Raw genomic sequence first — 25490 nt, forward strand, 5'->3', positions numbered from 1 at the left:
TAAGGTATTGTACTTGAACTGTGGTGACCTTCGTCCACTTATTGCAGCTCCTGAGTGAGGGTACAGTACTGTGAGCTCCCTTTTATACCTGGTTACCTGTCGTGTACAGGTGACCCCGAGGTCTCCACCAGTTGCACCCTCTGGTGGTACAAGCATAGTGTATACAGTGTGAAGATACATCCAATGGTCTTATGCAACTGTACATTGAGTGTACAGGATGTATACTTATTTTATACATGCACAACAAAGATCATCAGTTAATTAATGGTGTTTTCCCATGAAAGCAGGATAAAATGTATCAATGATTTAATTTCTGCATTTAGAAAGACATGGGTTAATCACTGATAGTCAGCAGAGGTTTGTTCAGGGAAGGTCTTGTCTGACTCACTTGATTGAATTTGTTGAGGAGGTAACCAAGTGGATTGATGAGGGCAGTGCGTATGATGTAGTATATAAGGATTTTAGCAAAGCTTTCACCAAGTTCCCACATGGAAGACTGGTCACGAAAGTAAAAGCCCATGGGACCAGGGCAAAGTGGCAAGTCGGATACAAAATTGGCTCAGAGGCAGGAAGCAAAGGGTAATGTTTGATTGGAGTGTTTGGGACTGGAAGGATGGTTCCAGTGGGGTTCCACAGGGCTCAGTGCTAGGTCCCTGGCTTTTAGTGGCAACATCAATGATCAAAACTTAAATATAGGAGGTATGATTAAAACGTTTTCAGGTGATACTAATTTAATCCAGAGAAGTGTGAGGCTGTGCATTTGGGGAGGGCAAACAAGGAAAGAAACACACATTAAATGGTTGGAAATTGAGAAGTGTGGAAGAACAAAGGGACCTTGGAGTGCATGTCCACAGATCCCTGAAGGCAGCAGGCCAGTTGGATAAGGTGGGTAAGAAGACGCACGGAATGCTTACCTTTATTGGCTGAGGCAGGTTGGTTATGCTTGAAATGTATAAAACACTGGTTCGGCCACAGCTGGAGTACTGTGTGTAGTTCTGGTCACCGTATTGCAGGAATTATGTGATTGTACGAGAGGGTACAGAGGAGATTTACGAGGATGTTGCCAGGCTTGGAGAATTTTAGCTATGGGGATAGATTGGATCGGCTGGGTTTGTTTTTATTGGAACAGAGGAGGCTGAAGGGAGACAACATTGAGATGTGTAAAATTATGAGGGGCCGAGATATAGTGGATAGCAGAGGGGTCAACAACCAGGGGGCATATATTTAAAGTAATTGGTAGAAGGTTTAAAGAGGATTTGAAGGTAAAATTCTTCATGCAGAGGTTTGTGGGGGTCAGGAACTCACTGCCTGAAAGAATGGCGGAGGCAGATACCACATGTAAAAAGTATTTGGATGTGCACCTGAAGTGCCGTAACCTGTAGGGTTATGGACCCAGAGCTGGAAAGTGGGATGAAGCTGGATCGCCTCTTGTTGGCCGGGGTGGAAGTGATGGGCCAAAATGCCCTCCTTTTGTGCTGCAAACTTCGATCATTCTATAATTCTATGAAAAATGTAAATGTCCAATGTTGGTGTCGAAACCACGACCCTGAGATTAAAAGTCTTATATTTCACTGACTGAGCTCGCCAGACTTCTGCCAAACAGACCGTTCTCTCACTGATTGCAGACAGTCGCCTGTTGGCTCTGCCCCAGATGTTTAAACTTGCTGTCGAGGAACTGCCAGGATCTTCTTGAATGGTGGACCAGGCTCGAGGGGCCGAATGGCGTACTCCGGCCCCTAATTCTTACATGCTTATCATCTTATGAACTTTTCACAGGAGAACAAACTCGCCCCTGAGCATGCATGAGGAGAAAGCTACAGAAAATATTCCCGCCTGGTGAGCTTTCGCGTGTGACGCGAACGTGTTAACCGCGACACTGCGGAAACATCTCCACTTTCAGCACCAGGTCAGACGGAAATGTTAAGCGAGCAGGTGAACTGCTGAATCCCAGTTTTAAGGAGTTGGTCGTGGTGTCAAACAATGAGTTTCGTTTTATGATTAAAAACAAGAAATGTCAGAAGTTGAATTCAAACCCACACCTCCAGAGAAAACTGCGATCTAATCACAGCACCTTCGACCGCTCGGCGGTGTGTGTGGCCACCTGCAAGTTGATTTTGAACTTTTGTGTCCTGGCACATGAATTAAATGAGGGCAGCAGGCGTATCTCTGCCTGACACTGGGGAAACAATGAGACAGACCTTGGAACAAGGGTCTGGTTATTGCCAAACAGCAAAGAAAATATTAATTCTGAAAGAACAGTGACCCCGACGTGATTTGAACACGCAACCTTCTGATCTGGAGTTAGACGCGCTACCGTTGCGCCACGAGGCCGACAAAATGTGTTTGAGATGTTCCTCTATATGAAGCTTTCACAATTCAAGGGGCTTGAAAATCCCCGCCCATTCCCACCAGGTGTCAGAAGCAACGCTCACCTGCCAGTCACCATATGTTTTTTTCTTCAACTTTTGTGTTGCGTTCACGGAAAAGCATCATTAATTAACCCGTCACCTTCTTTTGCACAATGAAAGAAATGCTAACTGAGGGACAGTCGATACTTCAATCATTTGTCCTGTGCTTTGCGGAGCGGGCAGGGAAGTGGACCTGAGTCCATGATCGCATCGGCCATGATCGTATTAAATGGCGGAGCAGGCTCGAGGGGCGTATGACGGACTCCTCCTCCTATTTCTTTTGTTCTTATGTTCTTCAGCATGTTAACCCATTTTACACACTGTATTGCCGATGTCACCAGGAATCTGGGGCAACTTTTGTCAAATTTAACAGCACCGGTTATTCCTTCCGTGCAGAGAAATTAGAATCAGCAGCGAAGATAAAATCCCATGGTGATCATTTTCAGATTCAACGCAGTAGGATTTCAAATAAAGTGAAAGAATTTTACAGTGAAAAGATTTGGAAGTTTTACTTGTATTTGTATCTTTAATTAAACTTTGTGGCATCTGACTCCCGTTCATGCCTCTGCTGAATAAGAAAGGGGGGTTTGACGTTGACCAGACTGCACTGCCCCTGATATTTGTGAGCTCATCCTTTATATTCAGTGGTTTCTCACCCTTTGATGGGCTGCAGTGTAGCGGATATCACGTTGGCCTCACACGCGAAAGGTCCCCGGTGGATCCGTTTTCTCCCACTGAAAGTTATCTATTTATTGGTTAAATAAAGAGCAATTCAGGAATAAGGGAGCCTTTCTACCAGGAGAATAAATAGCTAATAACGACAGCAGATGCTGGAAATCTCAGCAGGTCAGGCAGCATTTTCCAGGAGACTAAACTCTCCTCCGATTGTTCTCTTAGAGCAAGTTTAAACATAATGTTTCTGTCCAGAATCAAACCGGGTACTTTTCACGTACAAAGCAAATGTGATAACCACTGCACTACAGAAACCTCTGGCACAGCAGCCCCAACAGAGGGGAGCTGACCAGTGAGCTCTCTCTGCGCTGATCGGGAATGTGTTGGCTCACCTTAAACAACTTCTGTCCCACACTGCAAGTTCTCAATCCTTCTCCTCCGCTGCCCTTTACAGAAATGTCACGGATCACCCAGCCACTGTGTTCACTTCCACATCCTCACAGTGGGGCCACGAGGCTCCTACCGTCTCCCCGCGATCAGCGAACTCGCCCTGTTTACTAAATTAAACCCCAAACACGTGCCCGGCAAAGGGCAGGAGAAGCCAGATAGTCTGTAAGCTCGGTCTATCGCTGAATGTATTGGTATTCATGGTGATTACAGCAATTATTAATCGTCTCACAGACCTCAATTATTTTTATGCGATGAATTGATCGAGAATTGAAACCAGGTTAGTGCGCCGGATGTTAACCCCTCGACCATCAGGGAACGGTTATGATACATATAGATATATTTATATATATTTATATATGAACCTGAATATCAACGGCGAGCTACCTCGACCTCATGGTGCACGGTAGTGCATCTAACTTTGAGTGAGAGAAATTGTTCCACAGTGACACTCATTTCATCTTTTGTTCCCTTTAAAACGCTAGAAACTGAGACAGGGGGAATAAATAGAGAAATAAAAGCACAGGGATATAGACAAGAGGAAGAGAGAAGGGGAAAGATACTGTCCCCACCCAGAACTAATGCAGAAACCCCTCTGCTGCGCTCGGGGTGGCCAGCCGCAGCCTGGATACACTAACGTGAGAACACCAGCGGCAGGTCGGGGCCATAAAAGGAACGGCGAGCGGCCCTGTGAGCAGCGTGGAGGTCCCGGGAGTCTGCTCCAGGGAGCAGCGCGAGCTGGTGCAGGAGGGCGGCGGCAGCGAAGAGTGATGTCATCAAGGTGCAGGTCTGTGATTGGAGCGTGGGCAGATACAGTAGGAGTGGCGAGATCGGGCCAAAGGAGCGGCGAGAGACTGTAGAGGAACGTGATCAGGGCCCAGCGGAAGTATGAGTTTGGGGCCAGGGGCCCAGGGTTAGCACGGCCCAGCCCACACTGCGATATGTGTGTGCATTCGGTCCGTGCAGCAGAGCTGGTCGCCTGTCGTCTTGCTTAACCCTTGCCACTGGACCAAGACCTCGCTCTGTCAAGCCCGTGTGATGGCTGGGGTGCAACAGCCACCACACGTTAAAAAAATCCACGCACAGGCATCTTCCACCCTTCGGGATGTCGTTCGGGTCCTTCATTGAAACACCTGTGAACTCATCCCTTTTCGGCGTGGAAGCAAGTCATCCTCGTTTCGAGGGACCGCCTATGATGATGATGATGATGGATACATTAACGTCCCAACAGCTCATTGACTGCAGGAGTGGGACCGTGCGGCGCTTCAGAAGACATGTCGAAAAGGCCAAGTCACTGATTCCGTCTCATGTGCTCCTCCGATCAAGAATAGCAATATACACTAAAAATGCTTCAATAATGGTTACATCTTATCTCCACATTTGCTAAGCAGGTGGTTTGTTGGTCCAGGGGTAAGATTCTTGCTTCGTGGTTGTTACTTGAAATTTGCAGAAAGATCCTGGCTTCAAATCCCAAACCAACCTTGAGATTGGATTGAAATTTTGCAAAGAAGGACTTGGATTTCTGCAGCGTCTGTCAGTAACTCATGACGCATCAAAGCGCTTTACAGCCGTTCAGTACCTTTGAAATGTTGTCACGTGAGGAAAGATGTGCCCAAATCACCTCACACGCACCTCAACTCTTTGCAAATGAGTTCATAGAATCAAAGAAGTTTACAGCACGGAAGGAGGCCATTTCGGTCCATCGTGTCCGCGCCGGCCAACTCGAGGCTCTCCAGCCTAATCCCACTTTCGAGCTACAGGTCCATAACCCTGCAGGTTACGGCACTTCAGGTGCACATCCAAGCACTTTTTAAATGTGTTGAGGGTTTCTGCCTCTACCACCCTTTCAGGCAGTGAGTTCCAGACCCCCACAACCCTCTGCGTGAAGAAATATCCCCTCTAAACTTTCGACCAATTACTTTAAATTTATGCCTCCTTGTTGTTGACCCCTCTGCTAAGGGAAATAGGTCCTTTCTATCCACTACATCTCAATGAGGTCTCCCCTCAGTCTCTGTTCCATGGAAAACAAATCCAGCCTTTCTAATCTGTCCTTATGGCGAAGATTCTCCACTCCCGGCAACATCCTCGTAAATCTCCTCTGCACCATCTTCAGTGCAATCATGTCCTTCCTGTAATATGGCGACCAGAACTGCACGCAGTACTCCAGCTGTGACCTAACCTGCCCCACCGACCCCATCTCTTGTATTCGATGCCTCTGTTAATAAAGGCAATCATTCCATATTTCTTCTCAACCACCTTACCGACCTACCCTGCTACTTTCAGTGATCTGTGGACATGCACTCGCTGGAGTCTAGGGAGGACCCAGCAGATTGGAAAACTGCAAATGTAATGTCCCTATTTAAAAAAGGAGGCAGACAAAAAGCAGGGAACTATAGACCAGTTAGCCTAACATCTGTGGTTGGGCAAATGTTGAATCCATGATTAAAGAAGCAGTAGCAGGACATAGAACCATCGAAACATAGAAAATAGGTGCAGGAGTAGGCCATTCGGCCCTTCGAGCCTGCACCACAATTCAATAAGATCATGGATGATCATTCAGCTCAGTACCCCTTTCCTGCTTTCGCTCCATACCCCTTGATCCCTTTAGCTATAAGGGCCACATCTAACTCCCTCTTGAATATATCTAACAAACTGGCATCAACAACTCTGCGACAGAGAATTCCACAGGTTAACAACTCTCTGAGTGAAGAAGTTTGTCCTCATCTCACCAGGGCCCTGTACAATTGTAGCAAGACTTCCTTACTCTTGTACTGTGGGCTATATATTAGGTACTATGGGGCGAGTGCCCTGTTTTTTGCTGATTCGATGGTTGTATAAAAAGTTATTAAAATTTGACAGTTGCTTGGCAAACATATTTGTATTTCCTTCAGTGCACTCCTTACTCTTTAAGAGCTAGATTTTCCCCGAGCAGTTTTGTCGGCGCACTGACTTTGCGCGCTGGAAATGGCGCGGGGAAAAACTCGCCCCATCCTGCCTGCTGTGTACAGTCCCCGGAGTCCTGGCATGGTGTCAATGGTGAAGTGGGGGGCGGAGCCAAATGCCTGCGCCGAAAACACTGCCGGCACCTTCGCGCATGGGGAGTCGGGAGAGAAAACTTGGCATTCTGCCATTTTTAAACAGTGTCAAACCCGATGAAAAGCACAGCAGCTTCTCACTTCTCCGGTCGCTCGGCGGGCTCTCCCCCCGTCCCTCCCCGATAAAACGCACAGCTCCAGCAGCTGCAACTTCTCCGGTCCACAAGCTCACACTTCTCCGGTGTGTCTTCCCTCCCCTATCCCAGGGATACAGGGACCCAGTGTAATGGAGCCAAGTTTGCTGATTGTACAAAGATGGATGGGAAAGTAAATTGTGATGCAGCAAAGAAAATCTCAATTCCGGAAGAACAATATGGAAAAGTACAGTGACCCCGACGTGATATAAACACGCAGCCTTCTGATCTGGAGTCAGACACACGACCGTAGCACCACGAGGTCTATAGTGCAGGATGCCTATGTTTGTATACATGAAGGTTCCTGAAACACAGTTTCATTTACCCTGCATTGGTGCAATGAAAGGGCTTTAAAATCCCCGGCCACTCCCACTGTGGGTCAGACAGCATCAGAAGCAGTGCCCACCTGTCACTCACACTCTAACGCCCGCTTTCATCACCTGCTGCCCGCGGACTGCAGCAAATCCAGTTCATCATCATCATAGACAGTCCCTCGAAGCGAGGATGACTTGCTTCCACGCCAAAAAAGGATGAGTTCACAGGTGTTTCAATGATGGACCTAATATTCCAGGTCCCGAACTGCATGTTGAAGTGTGGAAGATACCTGTGCGTGGATTTTTTTAACGTGTGGTGACGGTTGCACCCCAGCCATCACACAGGCTTGACAGAGCGAGGTCATGGTCCAGTGGCAAGTGTTATCCAAGACGACTGGAGACCAGCTCTGCTGCACGGACCCAGTGCCCACACATATCGCAGTGTAGGCTGGACCGTGCTGCCACTGGGCCCCTGGCCCTGAACTCACGCCGCCCCTGGTCCCCGATCACATCCCTCCACAGTCTCTCGCTGCTCCTGCTGTACCTGCCCACGCTCCAATCACCGACCTGGACTTTGATGACGTCACTCTTCGCTGCCGTCGCCCTCCTGCACCAGCTCGCACTGTACCTTGCCGTGGTACACCACCACGCTGCTCACAGGCCGCCGCTCACCGCTCCTTTTATGGCCCCGACCAGCCGCTGGTGTTCTCACGCAGGTCGGGGCCTCCACGCTGCTCCCAGCAAATCCAGTTACACGCCGTGTAACCGCACAATTCTCAGCTGTGATTGTAAGCTGACTATATTTAAAGCTATCGCAGAGGCTGCAAGCAGTGTTCCCTGGTGGTCTAGTGGTTAGCATTCGGTGCTCTCACTGCCGTGGTCTGGGTTTGATTCCTGGTCAGGGAAAGCATTTTTACAGAGCAAGTTGACAAATATAATTCAAGTCTGTGAAATACTGAATAATTGTTTCAATCATCATTAATCCATCCATCAGTGTTGCACACTGAAGGAAATACAAATATGTTTGCCGAGTGACTGTCGAATTTCAATAACTTTTTATACAACCGTAGAATCAGCAGAAAATCAGGATATTCAGACCATAGCACCTAATATTCCGCCCTTAGTGCAAGAGTAAGGAAATCCTGCTCCAATTGTACAGGGCCCTGGTGAGACCACACCTGGAGTACTGCGCACAGTTTTGGTCTCCTTTTCTGAGGAAGAATATACTTGCCTTGGAGGTGGTACAATGGAGGTTTACCAGACCGATTCTTGGGATGAGAGGATTGTCCGATGGTGAGAGATTGTGCAGAACATGCCGATACTCTCTGGAGTTTAGAAGAATGAGAGGTGATCTCATTGAAACGGACAATATTCTGAAGGGGATTGACAGGGTAAATGTTGAGAAGCCCGGCTAGCTCAGTCGGTAGAGCATGAGACTCTTAATCTCAGGGTCGTGGGTTCGAGCCCCACGTTGGGCGATTACTTTTCATTAAACTTTTGTGTTGCTTTCGCGGGTCAACATCATTAATGAACCCATGATCTTCTTTTGCACAATGATAAAAATGCGAACTGAGGGAGAATTGATAATTTATTCAAATAATGAAAGCAGCGCCTCAGACCGCTCGGCCGTCCTTACTGTTAGATGTTCCAGATACAAGTTATTACTCTGGAAAGTTTCAGACCGGGCGGTTGTTCAGGGCTCCTGGAAGGCCCAGTGAACGGTAAACCTCTCCCCCGGGGTTTTCCTGAGCCTGTGCTCGGTGTACGGGGAGCTTTGGTCCGGGTCCGAGGTAGCTTGTATCCCAGGGATGGACAATAACACTCTGAGCTCTGGAACTGGGGAAGAGCGAATAATTAATGAGTTGTTTGTGGGTTTCAAATGCAGCTGAGATCCGCTGGTGTAAACCGAAAGTGTTGTTTTACAGAATGAATGAAATGCTGACAGGGACAGTCAAAACTTCTAAAAGTGAACTTTAATAACTCATGAAACTTTAATCCTTGATGAAGTTTTATCCCCGATCTGATTTTACACAATCTGAATTGGAGGAGACTGGTTTTAAATGTGCATTGCTCATTCAACAATGCATCCAAAGCAGTTTTTATTGCAGACAAGTTTTTGTTTGAGAAATAATGTTTCTGCGCAGGCTTGAACCGGGAACTTTTCACGTGTGAAGGAAATGTAATAAGCTCCACACGACAGAAACTGCTGCTCAGCTCAGTGCCCAGAGAGAAGAGTTCAGCAACAAGCTGAAATGCTCAATCCCTCTCTCTGCAAAAAGTTCCTGTCACAAACATTTCTCTGACCAGAACGGCACCAAACAACAATGTCCTCCTTTCAAAGTCATTAAACTCCCCAATTTCCACGTCTGCAATTTTAAGGAAAAGGACTGAAAGCGCTTTGCGATCAGAAAATTGCAGGAAACCCTTTGCGGTTAATGACAGGGCTTTTGATGGTTGATTTCTGTTCACATCTTGTGTTATGTATTTAACCCTTGACAACCTGTGCACACCATCATCAGAGGGCCTACCTTTCGGAATCCCAAGGGATCCCAGTATCCCTTGGGAGCACGGTATGTTAGCAGGCCACCCATGAGGTACCTGTACTCTGGAGTCTTATTAAAGGAGCTCAGGTCACACTTACTCAGTGTTCACAATACTAAGTTTCATCCTTTATTATGAGCGTATCAATTGGCGACGAGACAATGAACAACCACGCAAAAATGCAAGGAACAGTTGGTATCCTGGAGAAGTGGACGATTGCGAAGCCTTTGTGGAGATACTCGACCAATACTTCGTGGCCAACGAGCTGGAAGGCGACGAGAACGCTGCCAAATGAAGGGCGATCCTCCTTACCGTCTGTGGGGCAGCAACCTATGGCCTCATGAAGAATCTTCTAGCTCTGGTGACACCAACAACTAAATCCTATGAAGAATTGTGTACGCTGCTCTGCGAGCATCTAAATCCTAAAGAAAGCGATCTGATGGCGAGGTATCGGTTCTACATGTGCCAACGGTCGGAGGGCCAGGAAGTGGCGAGCTATGTCGCCGAATTAAGGCGCCTCGCAGGACATTGCAAATTTGAGGGATTCCTAGAACAAATGCTGAGAGACATTTTCATGCTAGGCATTGGCCATGAGATAATTCTTCGCAAACTGTTGACTCTCAGAATCTGAGCAAAGCCATAACGATCGGTCAGACAATTTCCACCAGTTCCTTTAAACATAATAATGTAATTTATTTCTCGTGGACTGGATGGAGGACCATGGTCCATGTAAAAATTTTTTATCGTTTTCCATGAACTAAATGTTCATAAAAGTATTGGAGTGGGAACTCACTGGATAACAGCACAGCTGGCAATGTTTGCGGAATATATTCGTGCAGCCAAAACGCACAATGACAACCTGGAACTGTGCAGCACCGAATCCTCGAGGAAAACAGTTAAAGGCTTCGTCCCTGGGTGGGCTCAAACCACCAACCGTTCGGTTAACAGCTGAATGCGTTAACCCATTGCGCCACAGAGACTAACTTAAATATAAACTGCAAGACATCCCAAACCAGGGTTTCAGTCAGTTAAAGCTTCAGATTGCTCCGACCGGGATGGAACTTGTCCACTGTCAGTTGTACTTTTCCCAAATAAAGGGAGGGACATTCATTGTGGATGCATGGAAGCAGTCTGGTCCCGCACACTGCAGACACTTCCATGTCACCGCCAACCAGCTCTCCTACAACCGGTGTGATCTACCTTCCAGCCTTCCGGTGCCTTGTCTGTGACAAAGTATACTGATTGTCCCAAAGCCAGTCGTCGGTTTTAATTACTTTTCATCTCCTGACTGCAGATATTCCTGTGATTAAACCTGAACAAAAGGATTACAGGGACAGTTGGATTCATCATTTCTTTGCTTGGTGAAATTTCAAAGATTGAAAGTGACGTACATCAACCCCAAACCTCGTCACCTACTCGCTAACCACGACACGCTGCTCCCGTGAGATGGAAGCCTAGTTGCTGTTTCAAGCTTGAATACAGGTACAAGCAGAACTCATTCAAAGAAAGTCCAAGTCCCTGATAATTTGCACCGAACTCCTTCGCAAAGAGTTGAGGTTCGTGTGGGGTGATTTGGGCACATCTTTCCCCACACTACAACACTTCAAACACAACTCAACGACTGTAAAGCGCTTTAACGCATCATGAGTTCCTGAAAGGTGTTCCAGAAATGCAAGTCCTTCTTTGCAAAAGTTCGATGTAATTTCAAAATTGGCGGCAGAATAGTGGGCTCGGCCGGGATCTCTCGCAAATTTCAATTAACAAGCCAGAAACGAGAATCATACCCCTTGACCAACAAGCTAACTTTTTGACAAACTTGGAGATAAGGTGTAACTTTATAAAAGCATTTTTTGTGTGTAGCTATTATTGGCAGAAGGAGCACATGAGATCGATTCAGTGACTTTGCTTTTTCGACCTGTCTTCTGAAGCGCCGCACAGTCCCACTCCGACAGTCAATGAGCTGTTGGGACGTTAGTGTATCCAGGCTGTGGGTGGCCACCCTGAGCGCAGCAGAGGGGTTTCTGCATTAGTTCTGGGTGGGGACAGTATTTCCCCTTCGCTCTTCCTCTTGTCTGTATCGTTGAGCTTTGGTTTCTCTATTAATTCCCCTGGCTCAGTTTCTAGTGTTTAAAAGGGAACAAAAGATGAAATGGGTGTCACTGTGGAACAATTTCTCTCGCTCAAAGTTAGATGCACTACCGTCGCGCCATGAGGTCTCGGCAGCTAGCCGTTGATATTCAGGTCCATAAATAAATATATATTTTTATATTTATACAAATTATCGAAGCTGTTCTATGGTCGAGTGGTTAAGATCTCGAGCATTAAACTTCTTTCCATTCTCAATCAGTTCATCGCAGAAAGATAATTGAGGTGTGTGAGAGGATTAATGATTGCTGTAATCGCCGTTAATAACCCCACTAATATCTGTTACAGAATGAGCTTACACACTCTCCCGCTTCTCCTGCCCTTTGCCGGACAGGTGTTCGGGGTTTAATTTTACAAATTGGTGTGTTCGCTGATCGCGGGGAGACGGTAGGAGTCTCTGTGGCCCCACTGTGAGGATGTGGAAGTGAACACGGTGGCTGGGTGATCCGTGACATTTCTGTAAAGGCAGCGGAGGAGAAGGATTGAGAGCTTTGAGTGTGGGACAGAAGTTGTTTTAGGTGAGCCAGCACATTCCCGATCAGCACAGAGGGAGCTCACTGGTCAGCTCCCCTCTGTTGGGGCTGCTTTGCCAGAGGTTTCCGTAGTGTAGTAGTTATCACGTTTGCTTAAAACGTGTAAGGTCCCTGGTTCGATCCCAAGTGTGAGCATTATGTTTAAACTTGCTGTGGATGAACAATCAGAGCTGAGTTTCGTCTCCGAGCAAATACTGCCTGACCTGCTGAGATTTCCAGCATTCGCTGTATTTATTGATTAAAGTATCGACTCTCCCTCAGTTGGCATTTCTTTCATTGTGCAAAAGAAGGTGATGGGTTAATTAATGATGCTTTCCCGTGAAAGCAACACAAAAGTTTAACAAATAAACATATGGTGACTGGCAGTTGAGCGCTGCTTCTGACACCCGGTGGGAATGGGCGGGGATTTTAAAGCCCCTTTTATTGCAGAACCTTCATATAGACGAACATCTCAGACTCAGTGTTTAGGCCTCGTGGTGCAGCGGTGGTGTGTCTGCCTCTTGATCAGAAAGTTGCGTGTTTAAATCATGTTGAGGTCCCTGTTCCTTTGGGTAATTCCAGAATTAATATTTTCTTTGCTGTTTCACAATAACCAGACCCTTGCTCCAAGGTCTGTCTCACTGTTTACCCGGTGTCAGGCAGAGATACGCCTGCTGTCCTCATTTACTTCATGTGACAGGACACAAAAGTTCAAAATCAAACTGCAGGTGGCCACACGTAATATTGAGCATGCAGGATGGCCGAGCGGTCTATGTTGCTGCATTCAGGTTGCAGTCTGTTTTGAAAGCGTGTGTTCCGTAGTGTAGTGGTCATCACATTCGCTTAACATGCAAATGGTTCCCGTTTCAAAACCAGCTGAAAACGTGCTCAATTAAATATGAGAAGCATTGAATAATGTGCATTTCTGGTTCAGTATTAACAAAGCACAATGTCTCCCAGTCCTGCGATATTTGCTGAATACTCTGAACAGTTCGGTAGACATTCAAACTCTACAGTTTCCAGCCCTGACGGTGCAGAAAGCCCCTCTCAAAGCTACACATTCCAGCTGCTTTCAGTTGAGTTGTGAGAGATTATTGATGGATCCTGCAGCTGTTAAAAGAAAGATGTGTTAGAGGGGTCATCAAACGAGGCCATGTGGGTTGAATTGAAGAACAAAAAAGGGGCGATCGCACTACTGGGAGTGCACTATAGACACCCGGGCAGTTAGAGGGAAATAGAAGAACAAATATATGGGCAGCATGTTGAGAAGTGCAAAACCAATAGAGCTGTAATAGTGGAGGATTTTAACTACCCGAATATTAACTGGGAAAATGAGAGTGTGAATGGTGCAGATGGTGGAGAATTCCTAAAATGCATTCAGGAGAAATTCTTTATCCAGTATGTAACAAGCCCATCAAGGGAGGGGCGGTTCTGGACTGGGTCTTGTGATCGAAGAGGGGCAGGTATGAGGGGTATCAGTGAGAGAGCATTTTGATGCGAGTGATCAGACTCAGTAAGGTTTAGGGTAGTGATAGAAAAGGACAAAGCGGACCAGGAATAAAAGTTCTCAATTGGGGTAAAGCCAATTTTGCTGAGCTGAGATGGAATTTGGCCAAAGTGGACTGAGAACGGCTACTTGCTAGTAAATCAGTGTCAGAGCAGTGGGAGGCATTCAAGCAGGAGATCCTGAGGGGACAGAGCAAGTATGTTCCCTTAAAACAAAGATGGGACTAACAAATCAGAGCTCCCAGGATGTCAGGAGACATACAGGGAAAGCTAACGAAAAAAAGGGAAGCTTATGACAGATACCGATAACTCAATACTGCAGAAACTCTCGAGGTGCAGAGGTGCAATTAAAAAATATATCAGGAAAGCAAAGAGAGAGCATGAGAGAATGTTGGCAAAAAAATCTGGTAAAACACAAAGATGTTTTATAAATACATTAAGAGCACGATGATAAATAGAGAAAGAGTGGGGCCGATTAGAGTCCATAAAGGGAATCTGTACGCGGAGGCAGAATACTTGGGTAGGATTCTTAATGAATACTTTGCATCTTATTTCACAAAAGAGAGGGGCGATGTGGACTTTGCAATGAGGGTGGAGAAGTGTGAAATATTAGATGAAATAAACATAGTGAGAGAGGAAGTATTGGTGGTTCAGCAGCTTCGAAAGTGGATAATTCCCCAGGCCCGGATGAAATGTATCTCAGGCTGATAAGAGCAGCAAAAGAGGAAATAGCAGAGGCTCTGACCGCCATTGTCCAATCCTCACTGGCTACAGGTGCGGGGCCAGAGGATTGGAGCACTGCTAACGTTATACCTTTGTTTAAAAAGGGAGAAAGGGATTGAGTAAATACAGGCTGGTCAGCTGAACCTTTTACAATTATTTGTAAAAATCCTGAGGGACAGGATAAATCTTCATTTGGAAAGAAATGTATTAATCAAGGATAGTCAACATGAATTTGTCAAGGGAAGGTCATGTCTGACTAAGTTGATTTCATTTTTCGAGGAGGTAACCAGGAGGGTTGTTGAGGGCAGTGGTATGATATAATGTATATGCACTTTAGCAAAGCTTTTGATAAGGTCGCACTTGGCAGACTGGTTAGGAATGTAAGAGCCCATGGGATGCAAGGGCAAAGTGGTAAGTTGGGTCCAAAATTTGTGCAGAGGCAGGAATCAAAGCATAATGGTTGATGGGTGATTTTGTGATCCAGTGGGATTCTGCAGGGCTCAGTGCTGGGTCCCTTGCTTTTTGTGGTATACATCAATGATTTGGACTGAAATGTTGAGGGTATGAGTAAGAAGTTTGCAGATGACACTAAAATAGGCTGAGTGGTTGATAATGAAGAAGAAAGTGGCGGACTACAGGAAGATATCAATGGATGTCTCAAGGCGCTTTGCAGCCAATGAAGTACTTTTTGAAGTGCGGTCGCTCTTGTAGTGTGGGAGACACAGCCGCCAATTTGCACATGGCAGGCTCCTATAGGCAGCAGTGTGATGATGACCAGATCATCTGTCTCTGTGATGATGATTGAGGGATAAATATTGACCAGGACACGAATCCTGGCCACATTGATCCTCCCACCACTTCACACTGTTCTCCGAGGGACCAGCGCGATGATAGTAAAACAACAAGCGAAGTTGGTAAGCTGTCCATGCAGTCCATCGGAATCCAGCCATACCACCTTATACCACGGGTAACATCTCTCCATGCATTCTGGAATCTGGATCAACAAACCATAATCCCATCTTAGAAGGAATTCCGGGAGGTGCTTCAAGCTTTATTACATATATGTTAACATTTTTAAGGTATTTAAACAAATACCGACGTTTTTGAGATGGGCGTCTGAGTGACGTCATCAACACCCTGGTCGTCATTTTGGAGCGTGAGCAGGAACATCGGCAGGGCCTAGGTGCAGAGGAGTGGGAAGGTCGGGGAGGATGAGCGGTGAGTGTTTGTGGCGCGATGCGGTGAATGTTTATGGTGGAGGAGCGGCGACAGATCGTGGAGGAGGTGCGACAGATGAGGATACCGGGCCCAGAAGAGCCGAGGGCCCAGGGGCAGCACGGGCCCAGCCCACACTGTGATATGTTTGCCCGCTAGGTCCGTGCAGCAGAGCTGGTCTCCTGTCGTCTTGGTTAACCCTTGCCACTGGACCAAGACCTAGCTCTGTCAAGCCCGTGTGTGGCTGGGGTGCAACGGTCACCTCACGTTAAAAAAATCCACACAAAGGCATTTTCCACCCCCTCAATTGGATTCAGGACTGGAACATCGGGTCCTTCATCGAAACACCTGTGAACTCATGGAAGCAAATCGTCCTCGATCGAGGGACCGCCTATGATGATGCTGATCAATGTACTGGTCAGGTGGGCAGAACTGTGGCAAATGGAATTCAATCCAGATAAGTGTGAGGTAATGCATTTGGGGAGGTTCAACAAGGCAGGGGAATACACATTAAATGGTACGACACTGAAATGTGTAGAGGAATAAAGGGACCTTGGAGTGCAGGTCCTCAGATCCCTGAAGGTAGCAGGCTAGGTAGTTAATGTGGTTAAGAAAGCATATGGAATACTTGCCGATATTAGTCAAGGCATGGAATACAAGAGCAAGGAGGTTATGCTTGAACTGTACAAAACACTGGCTACACCGCAGCTGGAGTACTGTGTGCAGTTCTGGTCACCACATTACAGGAATAATGTGATTTCACTGGAAAGGGTGCAGAGGAGATTTACTAGAATGTTGCCTGGTCTGGAGAATTTTGTCTATGAGGATAGTTTGGAGATGCTGAATCTGTTTTCTTTGCAACAAAGGCATCTGAGCGGAGACCTGGTTGAGGTGTATAAAATTGAGGGGCCGAGATAGAATGGATAGGAAGGTCCTGTTTCCCTTGGCAGAGGGGTCAACAACCAAGGGGCGTAGAATTAAAGTAATTGGGGGAGGTTTAGAGGAGATATGAGGGGACATTTCATCACCCAGAGGGTGCTGGTGTCTGGAACTCAATGCCTGAAAGGGTGGTAGAGGGAGGGACCCTCACCACATTTAAAAGTACGTGGTGTGCACTTAAAGTGCTGCAGCCTACAGAGCTCTGGACCGAGAGCTGGAAAGTGGGATTAGGCTGGATAGCTCTTGGTCGGCCGGCGGGGACACGATGGGCCGAAATGGCCTCACTCTGTGCTGAAACTTTCTGATTCTTTGATTCTATTAATATAGATATATATATATATATAATATATACCATTATCATAATTTTTCCTTGGTGGTCGAGTGGTTAAGATCCCGAGCACGAACCCTCTTTCTATTCTCAATCAGTTTATCGCATGAAAATAAGTGAGGTCTGTGAGAGGATAAATAATTGCATACCTCGGGAGCCTGTTATCAGCGAGGGCAGGCATCGACGACGAGGTTCAACACTGCCTCCAGTGCGCCAGTGCAGCCTTCGGCCGTCTGAGGAAGAGAGTGTTCGAAGATCAGGTCCTCAAATCTGCCACTAAGCTCATGGTCTACAGGGTTGTAGTGATACCCTTCCTCCTGTATGGCTCAGAGACATGGACCTTATACAGTGGCACCTCAAGTCACTGGAGAAATACCACCAAAGATGTTTCTGCAAAATCCAACAAATCCCCTCGGAGGACAGATGCACCAACATTTGCGTCCTCAATCAGGACAACATCCCCAGCATCGAAGCACTGACCACACTTGACCAGCTCCGTTGGACGTTTCACATTGTTCGCATGCCTGACACAAGACTCCAAATGCAAGCGCTCTACTCGGAACTCCTGCACGGCAAGCGAGCCCCAGTTGAGTAGAGGAAACGTTTGAAGGACCCTCAAAGCCACTTCATAAAATGCAACATCCCCACCAACACCTGGGAGTCCCTGGATAAAGACCACCCTAAGTGGAGGAAGAGGATCTGGAGTCTCTCCAGTGTCATCGCCGAGAGCATGCAGAACACATGCACAGGCAGCGGAAGGAGCGTGTGGCAAACCAGTTCCACCCACCCTTTCCTTCAACCACTGTCTATCCCACCTGTGACAGAGACTGTAATTCCCGTATTGGACGGTTTAGTCACCTGAGAACGCACTTTTAGAGTGGAAGCAAGTCTTCCTTGATTTCGAGGGACTGCAGATGATGATGATGAATTGCAGTAATCACCGTTAATAACCCCGTTATTTCCTGTTACACACTGAGTTTACAGACTCTCTGGCTTCTCCTGCCCTTTGCGGGACACTTGTTCCGGGTGTAACTTTACAAACTGGGTGAGTTCGCTGATCGCGGGGAGACGGCAGGAGTCTCTGTGGCCCACTGTGAGGATGTGGAAGTGAACATGGTGGGTGGTAATTACGTGACATTTCTGTAAAGGGCAGTGGAGGAGAAGGATTGAGAGCTTTCAGTGAGGGACAGAAGTTGTTTAAGGTGAGCCAACACATTCCTGATCCTCCTCTCTTCTTCTGAGGCAATCCCCCGGAGTCGAGAATGACTTGCTTCCACATCAGCATCGGTCCCGATCAGCACCGACGGAGCTCACTGTTCAGCTCCCCTCTGGTATGCTTCTTGCAACAGAGGTTTCTGTAGTGTAGCGGTTATCACGTTTGCTTTACATGTGAAAAGTTCCTGGATCTATCCCGGGCGGGAACATTATGTTTAAACTTGCTGTGGATGAACAATCGGAGACGAGTTTCGTCTCCTGGCAAAAAAGCAGATGCTGTCTGTGCGGTACCAGAACTGAACACAGTCCCCCAAGTGAAGTCGAACCAGGGCTTTGTGTAGCTGCACATAACATCTGTCCCCTTGTGTTCCAGTTATACGAACATAAGAAATAGGAGCAGGAGTAGGCCACACTGCACCTCGAGCCTGCTCCACCATTCAATAAGATCATGGCTGATCTGATCATTGACTCAGCTCCACTTCCCCGCCCGCTCCCCATAACCCTTTTTCCCTCATCATTTAAGAAATTATCAATTTCTGACTTAAATATATTCAATGTCCCAGCTTCCACAGCTCTCTGTGGCAGCGAAGTCCACAGATTTGCAACCCTCTGAGGGAAGAAATTTCTCCCCATCTCAGTTTTAAATGGGTGGCCCCTTATTCTAAGATCTGTTTCTAGTCTCCCCCACTAGTGGAAACATTCACTCTGCATCCACCTTGTCGAGCCCCCTCATAATCTTATACATTTGGATAAGATTACGACCCATTCATCTGAATTCCAATGCGTAGAGGCCCAATCAAAACAACCTTTCCTCAGAAGTCAACCACCTCAACTCCGGAATCGACCAGTGAACCTTCTCTGAACTGCCTCCAGAGCAAGTATATCCTTTCGTAAATATGGAAATCAAAACTGCATGCAGTATTCGAAGTGTTGCCTCACCAATACCTTGTATAACTGGAGCAAGATTTCCCTGCTTGTATACTCCATCCTCTTTGCAATAAAGGCCAAGATTCTATTGGCCTTCCTGATCACTTGCTGGTGATCGAGTTCGCAGGATATGAAGGCCAGCTTAATATTAGTCTTATTTGATTATTTTCTGTACCTGCCCATGACATTGACATAAAACCATGTTGACTCTGTCGAATCATGTTATAATTTTCGAAGTGCCCTGACACCACTTCCTTAACAATGGATTACAGCATTTTCCCGATGACTGATGTAAGACTAACTGTCCTGTCGTTCCCGGTTTTCTCTCTCCCTCCTTTCTTGAATAGCGATGTTACATTTTCTACCTTCCGATCCGCTGGGACTGTTGTAGAATCTGGACATCGTGGTGCAAAGGTTACGGGTCAAACTCCCGATCAGGAGGCTGTGTGTTCAAATCAGTTAATTTAGCTGTTGTTCTTCCGGAATTGATATTGTGTTTGCTGTTTCACAATAACCAGACCCTTGCTCTAAAACCTGTCTCACTGTTTCCCCAGGGGCACGTTCATGTTACAATGAACATTCTGAATCAGATGCCTGAAGTACAGTGTGTAAAATGGGATATGGTTTAACAGTTAACATGCAAAGTACAGAAGCAATTATTCAATTATCGAGTCTCTCTCAGTGAACATTACTTTCACTGTGCAAAAGAAGCTGATCGGTTAATTAATGAAGTTTGCCCGAGAAAGCGACATAAAATTTAACGATAATGATTTGCCCAACATGGGGCTCAAACCCACAATAGTGAGATTAAGAGCCTCATGCTGTATCTACTGAGCTAGCCAGGATTATGTAAATCACACGTCCCTGTCGGTGATTGCAGCCAGGCGCCTGTTGGTTTCGCCCCATTTCCCGGAGTTTCCCGATCCTGTCTGTCTCTCTGGCTCTGTTTGATCTGTGTGTGGCCACCTCCAGTTTGGTTTTGAACAAATACCTGTGTTTGTGTATTCAGTAAAAACAGAAAATGCTGGAAACACTCAGCAGGTCGGGCAGTATCTGTGGAGATGGGGAAGTGGGAATAATCTATGGGTTTGTTTGCGGCTTTGATCTGTTGCTGGGAAGTGAGGCAGCATTGCAGGATGCTTTTTTTCGAGGTGTAAGCAGAGGTTTCCGTCGAGTAACGGTTATCACCTTCGCTGCACATGTGAAATATCCTCGGTTTGAGCACGGACAGAAACATTATTTTGGAGAATATTTTTCTGTGGAATACATTTTACAAAGTCGCCCCAGGTTCCTTGTATCATGAGCGATGAACATTTTAACTCACTCTCCTAAAATACAGTGTGTGTAAAATCAGATAGGGGATAAAACTTCATCAATGATTAAAGTTCCTTAACTCATTAAAGTTCAGTTATTGAAGTTTCCATCAATTCATTACATAAACATAATTGAGGTGTGTGAGAGGATTAATAATGGCCTTTAATTGTTAATGACCCCATTACTTATGTTATAGACCCAGGTTACACACTCTCTTGCTTCTGAAAGAGTTGAGATGTGTGTGGGGTGATTGGGGCCCATATTTCCCCACATTACAAGGCTCCATCGGTACTTCATTGACTTTAAATCACTTGGGGATATCCTGAGTTGTTGAAAGGCCACGTAAAAATGGAAGTCATTCTTTGCAAAAGTTCGAACCGCAAGTTCAAACTTGGCCGGCAAATGGAGGCTCACCCAGAATTTGTTCTGACACCACGACAAAGTCCTTAAAAGTGGGATTCAGCAGTTCTGCTGCTCGCTTAACATTTCCGTCTGACCTGGTGCAGCAAGTGGAGATGTGTCCGCAGTGTAGAGTTTAACACGTTCGCCTCACACGGGTAAGCTCCCCAGGTGGGAATATTTTGTTGGACCTTTCTCCTCATGCATGTTCAGGGTAGAGATTGTTCACCAGTGAAAGGACATAAGATCATAAGAACGTAAGAATTAGGAACGGGAGTCGGCCATTCGGTCCATTTTCAATTTTTCAAAATGATTCCACCCGGGGACGTTTGGTGTGTTTGGGGAACATGATAACCACTACACTACAGACACACAGTGGTAGATGTTGTCGAAGGAACATAACCAGAGCTCCAACCAACACAGCTGGCCGATACTTCAGGAGCTGGTTTTATGAGAATAGAATGACGGTGCTATATTTAGGAAGGCTGTGCGAGTGGCAGGAATTGATCGTGTGTTTCCCAGACTTTATACACAGGAACATAGGAACAGGAGGAGGCCATTTGGCAGCGAGTGGTTCGGATCCGGAATGCGCTGCCTGAAAGGTTGGCAGAGGCAGAATTAACCTTATCTTTCAAAATGGATTTGGATAAGTGTCTGAAGGAAAAATACCTCAGGGGTACGTGTAAAGGCCGGAGGAGTGGGACTAGCTGAGAGTCGGCACGGGCTGGACAGGCCGAACGGACTACTTCCGTGCTGTAACCGTTCCATGATTCTATATTATGTTTAAACTTGCTGTGGATGAACATTCGGAGACGAGCTTAGTGTCCTGGTAAAAACGCTGATGCTGTCTGACCAGCTGAGATTTCCAGCAATTCTGTTTTTATTTGTTATTTATGGATTGAGTCGGTACAACTAGAGCTTTCTGATTCAGAAGATTCGGGGGGCACGGAAATTTGGGAGTTTAACGACTTTGAAAGGAACATTTTTGACTTGTGCAGCTTCAGTCAAAGAAATGTTTGTGTAATGATTTTTTCACAGAAAGGGATTCAGAATGACACCTTCTGGCTTAACACTTCTCTCTGGGCAGGCAGTTAAACATGGTTTTCTGTAGTGTAGCAGTTATCATCTTAGTTTCTCACACTCAAAAGGTCCCAAGTTCAAGCCCAGGCAATAACATAATTTTAGAATATATTTGTTGTGAAATAAATTGAACACAAGTACCCGAGGTTCCTTGTCTTTTGAGCAATGAACATTTTAAACCAATCTCATAAAATACAGAGTGTGTTAAGTCAGATAGGGTGTAAAATGTCATCTATGATTAAAGTTCCTGAAATTATTACAGTTCAGTTATTGAAATATCAACTGTCCTTCAGTAACCATTCAGCAAAACAATCCGGGCGGGAACATTATGTTTAAACTTGCTGTAGAGGAACAATCGGAGGCGAGTTTAGTCTCCTGGCAAATGCTGCCTGACCTGCTGAGATTTCCAGCATTTGCTGTTTTTATTTGCTATTTATTCTCCTGGCAAAGGGCTCCCTTATTCCTTAATTGCTCTTTATTTCACTTCAAGGTCTGTCTCACTATTTCCCCGGTGTCAGGCAGAGATACGCCTGCTGCCCTCATTTATTTCATGTGACAGGATACAAAAGTTTAAAATCAACCTGCAGATGGCCACATACAGCATTAAATAGTCAGGATGGCCGAGCGGTCTCAGGTGCTGTATACAGTTTGCAGTTTTTTCTGGAAGTGTGGGTTCAAATCCCACTTCTTCATTATCGTCATTGAGCAAAACTCATTTGCTTGGCACCACGACCAATTCCTTAAAAGTGGAATTCAGCAGTTCACCTGCTCGCTTAACATTTCCGTCTGACCTGGTGCTGGAAGTGGAGATGTTTCCGCAGTGTCGCGGTTAACACGTTCGCCTCACACGCGAAAGCTCACCGGGTGGGACTATTGAATATTTTCTGGAGCTTTCTCCTCATACATGCTCAGGGACGAGTTTGTTCTCCTGTGGAAGGTCATAAGATCATAAACATGTAAGGATCAGGAGCAGGTAAAAATACATCTCCTCACCCCACATCCCCTGCCCCGGATTATTCCTTTTACCAATTATCTTATGTCTGTATCCTCTGGTTACCGACACTCCTGCCCGTGGAAACAGTTTCCCCATAATTCTGAAAATCTCTATTAAATCTCCCCTTGACTGTGATTACTGGGGTTCAATGTGGGGAAGGGTCAGTTCATCCACTTTGCACCGAAGAAAGATCGACCAGTACATGATCTAAAGACATTATGTTCGAGAAGATTCTTTCTGTGAAATAGTCGGTCCTGTTAATTTTAACAAAAGTTGCACCGGATTCCTGGAGTCATAAGTGATATGTCCTTACATTACAGTATAAATGCACACGAGGCCCATGCTTGAGAGAAGGTCAGTCTGTGACCTGTCCTTCATTCCTTAGCACACAAGTGATGGAAGTGGGTGGAGCTTAGTGGGAGTTGTGTACAGACCTCCAAACAGTAGTAGTGATGTTGGGGAGGGCATCAAACAGGAAATTAGGGGTGCGTGCAATAAAGGTGCAGCAGTTATAATGGGTGACTTTAATATGCACATAGATTGGGCTAACCAAACTGGAAGCAATACGGTGGAGGATTTTCTGGAGTGCATAAGGGATGGTTTTTTAGACCAATATGTCGAGGAACCAACTAGGGGGGAGGCCATCTTAGACTGGGTGTTATGTAATGAGAGAGGATTAATTAGAAATCTCGTTGTGCGAGGCCCCTTGGGGAAGAGTGACCATAATATGGTGGAATTCTGCATTGGAATGGAGAATGAAACAGTTAATTCAGAGACCATGGTCCAGAACTTAAAGAAGGCTAACTTTGAAGGTATGAGGCGTGAATTGGCTGGGATGGATTGGAGAATGATACTTAAGGGGTTGACTGTGGATGGGCAATGGCAGACATTTAGAGACCGCATGGATGAACTACAACAATTGTACATTCCTGTCTGGCATAAAAATAAAAAAGGGAAGGTGGCTCAACCGTGGCTATCAAGGGAAATCATGGATAATATTAAAGCCAAGGAAGTGGCATACAAATTGGCCAGAAATAGCAGCGAACCTGGGGACTGGGAGAAATTTAGAACTCAGCAGAGGAGGACAAAGGGTTTGATTAGGGCAGGGAAAATGGAGTATTAGAAGAAGCTTGCAGGGAACATTAAGACGGATTGCAAAAGTTTCTATAGATATGTAAAGAGAAAAAGGTTAGTAAAGACAAACGTAGGTCCTCTGCAGTCAGAATCAGGGGAAGTCACAACGGGGAACAAAGAAATGGCGGACCAATTGAACAAGTACTTTGGTTCGGTATTCACGAAGGAGGGCACGAACAACCTTCCGGTTATAAAAGGGGTCGGGGGGTCTAGTAAGGAGGAGGAACTGAGGGAAATCCTTATTAGCCGGGAAATTGTGTTGGGGAAATTGATGGGATTGAAGGCCGATAAATTCCAAGGGCCTGATGGACTGCATCCCAGAGTACTTCAGGAGGTGGCCTTGGAAATAGTGGATGCGTTGACAGTCATTTTCCAACATTCCATTGACTCTGGATCAGTTCCTATGGAGTGGAGGGTAGCCAATGTAACCCCACTTTTTAAAAAAGGAGGGAGAGAGAAAACAGGGAATTATAGACCGGTCAGCCTGACATCGGTAGTGGGTAAAATGATGGAATCAATTATTAAGGATGTCATGGCAGTGCATTTGGAAAGAGGTGACATGATAGGTCCAAGTCAGCATGGATTTGTGAAAGGGAAATCATGCTTGACAAATCTTCTAGAATTTTTTGAGGATGTTTCCAGTAGAGTGGATAAGGGAGAACCAGTTGATGTGGTATATTTGGACTTTCAGAAGGCGTTCGACAAGGTCCCACACAAGAGATTGATGTGCAAAGTTAGAGCACATGGGATTGGGGGTAGTGTACTGACATGGATTGAGAACTGGTTGTCAGACAGGAAGCAAAGAGTAGGAGTAAATGGGGACTTTTCAAAATGGCAGGCAGTGACTAGTGGGGTACCGCAAGGTTCTGTGCTGGGGCCCCAGCTGTTTACACTGTACATTAATGATTTAGATGAGGGGATTAAATGTAGTATCTCCAAATTTGCGGATGACACTAAGTTGGGTGGCAGTGTGAGCTGCGAGGAGGATTCTGTGAGGCTGCAGAGCGACTTGGATAGGTTAGGTGAGTGGGCAAATGCATGGCAGATGAAGTATAATGTGGATAAATGTGAGGTTATCCACTTTGGTGGTAAAAACAGAGAGATAGACTATTATCTGAATGGTGACAGATTAGGAAAAGGGGAGGTGCAAAGAGACCTGGGTGTCATGGTACATCAGTCATTGAAGGTTGGCATGCAAGTGAAGCAGGCGGTTAAGAAAGCAAATGGCATGTTGGCCTTCATAGCAAGGGGATTTGAGTACAGGGGCAGGGAGGTGTTGCTACAGTTATACAGGGCTTTGGTGAGGCCACACCTGGAGTATTGTGTACAGTTTTGGTCTCCTAACCTGAGGAAGGACATTCTTGCTATTGAGGGAGTGCAGCGAAGGTTCACCAGACTGATTCCCGGGATGGCGGGACTGACCTATCAAGAAAGATTGGATCAACTGG

At 46.1% G+C, this 25490-nt stretch overlaps 3 non-coding genes across 3 annotated transcripts; 1 reads left to right on the forward strand and 2 right to left on the reverse strand.

Annotated features, from left to right (window-relative positions):
• Positions 1-2259: 2259 nt before the first annotated feature.
• trnaw-cca (transfer RNA tryptophan (anticodon CCA)) lies at positions 2260-2331 on the reverse strand. The gene has a single exon. It is a non-coding gene; the product is annotated as a tRNA-Trp (tRNA).
• A 6144-nt stretch (positions 2332-8475) lies between these two features.
• On the forward strand, positions 8476-8548 carry trnak-cuu (transfer RNA lysine (anticodon CUU)). Its single transcript has one exon. It is a non-coding gene; the product is annotated as a tRNA-Lys (tRNA).
• A 1969-nt stretch (positions 8549-10517) lies between these two features.
• trnan-guu (transfer RNA asparagine (anticodon GUU)) lies at positions 10518-10591 on the reverse strand. Its single transcript has one exon. It is a non-coding gene; the product is annotated as a tRNA-Asn (tRNA).
• Positions 10592-25490: the final 14899 nt, after the last annotated feature.

Source organism: Pristiophorus japonicus, unplaced genomic scaffold (genome assembly GCF_044704955.1).
Source record: "Pristiophorus japonicus isolate sPriJap1 unplaced genomic scaffold, sPriJap1.hap1 HAP1_SCAFFOLD_52, whole genome shotgun sequence".
In the NCBI taxonomy this organism is placed as follows: domain Eukaryota; kingdom Metazoa; phylum Chordata; class Chondrichthyes; family Pristiophoridae; genus Pristiophorus; species Pristiophorus japonicus.